This window comes from Erpetoichthys calabaricus, chromosome 1 (genome assembly GCF_900747795.2).
Source record: "Erpetoichthys calabaricus chromosome 1, fErpCal1.3, whole genome shotgun sequence".
Lineage (NCBI taxonomy): Eukaryota > Metazoa > Chordata > Cladistia > Polypteriformes > Polypteridae > Erpetoichthys > Erpetoichthys calabaricus.
Window position 1 is genome coordinate 328596802 of NC_041394.2, and position 6507 is coordinate 328603308.

The 6507-nt window shown below is 48.5% G+C and overlaps 1 protein-coding gene across 1 annotated transcript in view; it reads right to left on the bottom strand.

The window, feature by feature from the left end:
* Nucleotides 1-6507, bottom strand: part of LOC114665934 (NACHT, LRR and PYD domains-containing protein 3-like) — a 578897-nt gene that overhangs the window by 43238 nt on the left and 529152 nt on the right. The gene's annotated exons all lie outside the window — the stretch shown is intronic.

The window sequence follows — 6507 nt, forward strand, 5'->3', positions numbered from 1 at the left end:
AAACAATTTTGATCATTCTGTCCTATTTTCTGTACTTACACACATACATTTTGTTCAATTACATCATTTTATGTTTTAACATTACAAATAGAGATGGGACAGAACTGGTGATATAACTTCAGGGAGCATTGGTCCAAACGTGTTTTGTCCCCTGGTGGCTTAGGTACGTGCTGCTGCAAAGTTTTATTCACTTCTGTAATAAACAGAAGCAAATCCCATGGGGTGAGCCAGGCTATAATGCCATACATAAAGTTCATAAAGTTTCAGAAGATGAAAAGAGGTGACAATACGGTTTTCATGCAGGCAGAAAACTTGGTGGCAGTGGCATGGCACGATGGCAAATGGGTGACTTGTCTCTCTACAGTACACACTAACAATATATGTGAGAAAGTGCAGCAACAGACAATTGAAAAATAGGCACCAAAGCAACACATATTGTAAGGAGTGCAATGTGGCAATGACTGAAATTGGCTGCTTTGAGCGAGATCAGACTTTGCAGGACTTTGCTGTGTAAAATGTGATATGTATGTGAAATCATAGAGTATGCAGGCTCATACAACATGCAAGACAGTAACATTTGTCAAAAGTAAATATTTTTTGTTGATTTGATATGTTAAACAATTGCTTTGTGTTCTTTTTTTAAAAAATGTTAGTTTTTGGAAAAATATTCAGCCCTGGGAGAAAAGAAACAAAAAAAAAATTGGCCCTAAAAGAGTTAAGACAGCCCCAAAAATAAAACACCTGGGATAGATTATCTACCGGTAGAATTCTGTGTACAGTTTTGGGAACAAATTAAACTACACCTAATAGAGGTTATCAAGGAAGTAAGCAAAGAAGGAAAAGGCCCAGAATCCTGGAAGAAAGGAGTGATAAGTCTACTCTAGTCATTTGCCGTCGGCCTCTCCTATGTCACGTTTGCCTCCATTGCTATCTGCAAGCGTTACTGGGAAATGGTCTAGAATGCGGTGCCGGACGCCCCCTTTGCTCGATTTGTGGGGAACTGCCCCATACAGAGAGAGGAAAGGAGAGTGACGATCGCCATGAGAAATCTTCTTACGCCTGGGAAGGACATCTCCACTTTTCTGAAATGCTTCTGCACCGTGGTGAGGGAACCCACTCGGATCCTGGACGGGAACGGCTTCTGGACAATATGTTTTCTGTCATTGTCAGGTTATGGAAGGGCAACTCCTCTCCAAACGGCCTCCAGCACCTACCGCAGAGCTTCTCCTTGGGAAACTCGGCAGCAATCTTGCATTACTCTGACCAGCCAAAATACTGCAGGAGATGTGTAGTGTTGGGCCATGTGCTGAAGGACTGCAAGGAGGCTGCTTGCAGGAACTACCGTGTGACGGGCCACGAGACAAAAGACTGTCCTAGGAAAAAGACCCGCAACCTCTGCGGACAGACGAGCCACATGTACAAAGACTGTCCTCAAAGACAGAAGTTTTACACCGCTGCTGCCTTGAATAGTCTGCATACATGAGTACCGAAACCCAATCTGCCTGCCGAAAGGAAACAGAATCTGAAGTCCTCCCCCGCAGCACCGGAAGGACCGGCACAGGTAAGCCACAAAAAGGACAAAAGAGGTAAGACAAAGAACTCCACCCCTCCGTTCTCGATCCTCCCTTCCCCCACTACTGAGGCAGCTCCCCCATCCCCCGCTGCTTCAAAGCGCTCACCTCATCCCCACCCAGGGGATTTTTCCCCCTCTTGTTGCTCCTACAGTGAAACAGACAAGGAAGAGATGTCCAAACAGCCCAGAGGAGGACCAGAGGAGGAAGAAGACAATGGAGCCCCCCTCTGAGCGCCAACAGCAAGATGACGAGGAGACCCAGATGAAAGAGGAGCTGTTCCTCGAAGCAGCACTAAACTCCCAGCCTGTCCACAACGACATGGACGACCTCGCACAGATCAACCGGCTACTTCAGATCAAGGACCCCGGTGTCATGAAACCCGAAGTCCCACTTGACCAAGGCGACGACTAGGGGTGCCCAGCCCACACTAACCTCTCCTTTTTAACTCCCCACAGATGGCTACTCTCTCTTTATTCTACATCAACTTGAGGAGCATCAAGGACAAACTGAGGAGAAAGATAGTGATGACCTTCCTGTCCGCTCAGAACTATGATGTGTACATGCTGCAAGGAGTGTGCCCTCCCATCCTCCAGGAACTACTGCCACCTAGGCAAACAGTGGTCTCACGGCCCTTCCTACTGGTCAGGAGTTGGCGACAACAAGGCAGGGGGAACTGTTTCACGTTGGACTCCGTTCTGGAGCTCGTCTGCAGCCGACTGCTGGTCATGGACGGCTCTTGGGTGGGGGAGCCCGTCAGACTCATCTGCGTGTACGCCCCCCAGGGAAGAATGAGTGCATGGACCTTTTCTAGACCCTGCGGTCCCAACTTGTCACTTCCAGGGCAGTGGTGATGGCAGGAGACTTCAACTGTAACCTGGAGGGGGGGGGGGGGGGGGGGGGACGCAGCTCCAGCACATTCGCCAGACTGGACACCACATCCAGACTGCTCAGGGAGATGGTGATGGAGGCTTCCGTTGGACACAGTGGGGACTACCGGGACGGGCTCCGCCAACTACACCTGGAGCCAGATTGACTTCGTCTTAGTTTCCACAGCAGTGAAAACTGAGTAGTACACATTGGTCCCATGCTTCTTCTCAGACCAAAGGGCGGTTCACTTCCAGGGATCCCTCGGCCAAAACTTTCTGCATGGCCCAGGGTCATGGAAACTGAATTGTAGCCTCCTGGAAAGGGAAGACGTCATGCAGGAGCTAAAGACCGCTTACACCGCTTGGAAGGAAGAGAAACGCCACTTCCAGAAGGTAAGCGATTGGTGAGAATTTGTCAAAATTAAACTTCGCAGTTTCTTTCAGGCCAAAGGAAGACGGCAGGCGTGCTAACAGCAAAGGGAATTCTGCAGACTGCAGAAGGAGCTGTGGTCCCTGCAAGAGTTCACCAGTGCGGCTGGGACGCAAGTTGGAGGAGACCAGGGAGAGCCTGTGAAGGAATCCAAACTCATTGTCTTTCGATCCAAAGTGGAGAACCTGGAGAAAGGTGAAAAGTGTACCTCCTTTTTCTTTAGGAAATTCCACTCCGGCCATACGCCTCTGAGAGAACTGCGAGATGAGGGAGGTGTCATCAGGACGGGGAAGGAGGCAGTGTTGAGAGTGGTCCGGGACTACTATATCGGCCTCTACTCCACAAAGACGACCGAAGCAGACTCCACCAACTGGTTTCTATCTGGTATAAACAAAACTGTGGATCCCACAGGTAAGTCTGCTTTGAATACAACCTTGACGCTGGGGGAGCTGCACTCTGCTGCCAGATTATTCAGGGCCAGCAGGACCCCGGGCTGTGACGGCCTACCAGCCAAACTGTACGTCGTGCTGTGGAACCTTATCAGCCCGCACCTGCCGGTGCTCTACCAGGAGATGCTGGTGGAGGGCAGAAGTGCCCCCATTGTTGAGAGAAGGAATGATCACGATCTTGTACAAACAGAAGGGAGAGAGATGTGAGCTGAGAAATTGGTGCCCCATCACCCTCCTGAACGTGGACTACAAGATCATGGCCAAGGGTAATAGCCAACCGGCTAAAAAAGGTAATCGGACAAGTCATCCACCCAGACCAGACCTGTGGCATCCCCGGACATAGAATTGCTTGGCCATGATCAAGGACTCCGTACACTACGTGAAGGAACGCTGCATCACCGCGGCCTTGGTCAGCCTAGATCAAGAGAAAGCCTTCAACCGTGTGTCCCACGAGTTCATGATCGGGGCCGTGCAAGGTCTTGGAATGGGTGATGTTCTGTTAGTACATCAGCCTAATGTACCGAGACATCTCCAACACGGTGCTGGTGAATGGCTGGAAAACTGACCCCTTCCTGGTCTTGTCCAGGGTCAGACAAGGCTGCCCTCTCTCCCCTCTTCTCTTTGTCTGTTGTATAGAGCTCCTGGAGGAACGGATCAGAGGAAGACCAGAGATCAGAGGGATCACCACACCGGGACCGGACAGCCAAGAGATCAGATGCTCCCTCTACATGGACGATGTCAAGACTTCGGGGGCAAAGGTCAACTGCGGGAAGTCAGAGGCAATGCTCCTCTGGGAATGGCACCTGATGCCCTCCGCCCCCCTCCTCTTCACAATCAGACAGGACTCCAGCAAGATCCTGGGCAGCTGGTTTGGCGGAGAGGGAACGGCCCTGAAGCCGTGGGACGAGAGTCTGGCCAAAGTCAGACAGAAAATCGGGCTGTGGAGCCTCAGGGACCTCATCATGGAAGGCAAAGCGCTGGTGCTGTGGAACGAGATCCTCCTGGTTCTGCAGTACCCAGCCCAGGCATGGCCACCCCTCGCCACAATCTGCAGAGCCATCACCAGGACAGTCTTTCACTTCATCTGGGGCGCCAAGATGGAGACAGTCAAGCGGACAATCATGTACAAGAAACCCCTAAAAGGTGGAAAGGCATCCTCGACATCCTCACCCTGCTCAGGGCCCTCTTTGCCTGCAACTGCATCCACAGGACATTGACGAAGTACAGCAACGGATCGTCCAGAAACTCCATGTCCCGCTGCTTCCTCCTGCCCATCTGGAAAAGGCTCAGCTGGGACAAGTGGGACAGCTCCTACCCTTACAACTGGGACACTCCATGGTTCTAAACGGATGTCGTCCACTTCGTAAGGGAACACGGACTGCAGGGTGTCAAGCCAGACCTGTGGAAGCCAAAGACCATCTACATGCTCATCAGAGCCAAAGATACGACGGAGCCTATCGGAATTCTCGCATCTACCATGGCCACGGTGGTATGGGAAAAACATAGCCTCCAAAGAACTGACGAACAGGCACAAGGACCTGGCGTGGATGATGGTACAAGGTGGACTGCCTCTCTGCTCATTCATGTATGCCAGGAAATTGTGCAGATACATTGTCCATGGTGCGTCCTGTGGGAAGAAGACGCACTGCACCTCTTCTGGGAATGCCCAGTGGCACATTCACTTTTTGATGACTTGGAAGAGGCAGTACCCAGAGACAATCTAATTGGAGGAGGGTGGTGCATGCTGGCAGTGTTCATTTAAGGTTTAAGACAGAGCTGACTCGTTACACTGGTTCTTGTTGTTGGGTGATTCCTGGGCTGAGTGGGTGTTTTTTTTTTTTTTTTTTTTGCGGTTGGTTATGGTGTTTGGTTAGGGCTGATGTGGTAATGTGTCGTAAAAAGGTGCATATGGGTGGTCTTAAAACTGTGCTTGAGCAAGCTTTACTTAGTTTAAACAAGAACAGTAGCGATGAAAATGTGATCAAGACACATGGCGTATTACATTTTCCAGTTTAAGCTAAACTGGGATTATGGAAAACTTAGGGCACTTACCTCCCACTATTATGTTAGCATCAGCTAGAGAAATAATTTTTTTTCCTGGGAACTTTGGTTGCAGCTTTGACACGTTCTAACGCTTCATCTAGCACCAGCATATGCATTGATGAAATGCTTTGTTACCACATAGGTTATATTGGTATAATATTTTGAGAAAAAAGATGTGCATCCTGTGTGAAGAACCCCTCACAGTTTCTAGGACAAGGAGATCTTTACTTTTTCACCAAGAACATGAGGTGGACATGGAGTCCTGATACAGGTACTAGATGTCCTTTGCAGGAAGTTAAGTTGCCCATGAATATCCTACAAGATGGGGATCAAAATGAAGTGCAGTTACTTGGAGGAGTCTTCTAATTGGGGTTCAATTTGGGAAGATTTTTTTTCTCCTTGTCGATGTCTTTTTTTTGTGTCCAGCTCTTCATTGTTCCACACCTTCATATTCATAGCAAGTTCAAAAGGATGAGTGGCTTTTCTGTCTTTTAAAGATGTACTGTTAAAGATGTATGTATATACTATGTAAATGAGTTATATACTCATTTGAGGGTGCAAAACCATCTTCCAAGCGGCCTGTTGCCACTCCAGCTCCCTCTGTGCCAGATGCCTTGTTCACAAACAGGGCAGCGTGGTGTTCTCCTTTTCATCCACTCTAGAAAACAGAGGGGAGACTGAAATGTGCAGATATCTTTGCAAGTGGACCAGCATCATAATGATGAATATTTAAAACTAACAGGGATTCCTTAGTGTGAAGAAGTTAAAGCATATAAAGAGTAAATTCAGCACCATAGAATGTACCAATACAGCTAGAATTAATGGTACCAGAAAGCAAGGGCTCATGTGTTAATATGTAAGAAAGCACTTTAAGTGCAAGTAGGCCAGTAACTTGTAACGAGGTACATAAGCAGATGTCCGCAAGGAAGTGCCAATCCGGTAAAAGCTGCAGTATAAACGGACTAAGTAAATAACTAGCAGCCCAATATTCTGTGTTTTCTTTGTAAGGCGAAGTACTCTGTAAAAGGTTTTACTGACTTGGAACAGTTCTTGGCCATCGAGCAAGTAGAGCAAATATGAGGACAAAAGTGTAAGGATTCATTAATGAGGAGTTGAAATATTAGCAGAGAGCACCAAAGTAAGAA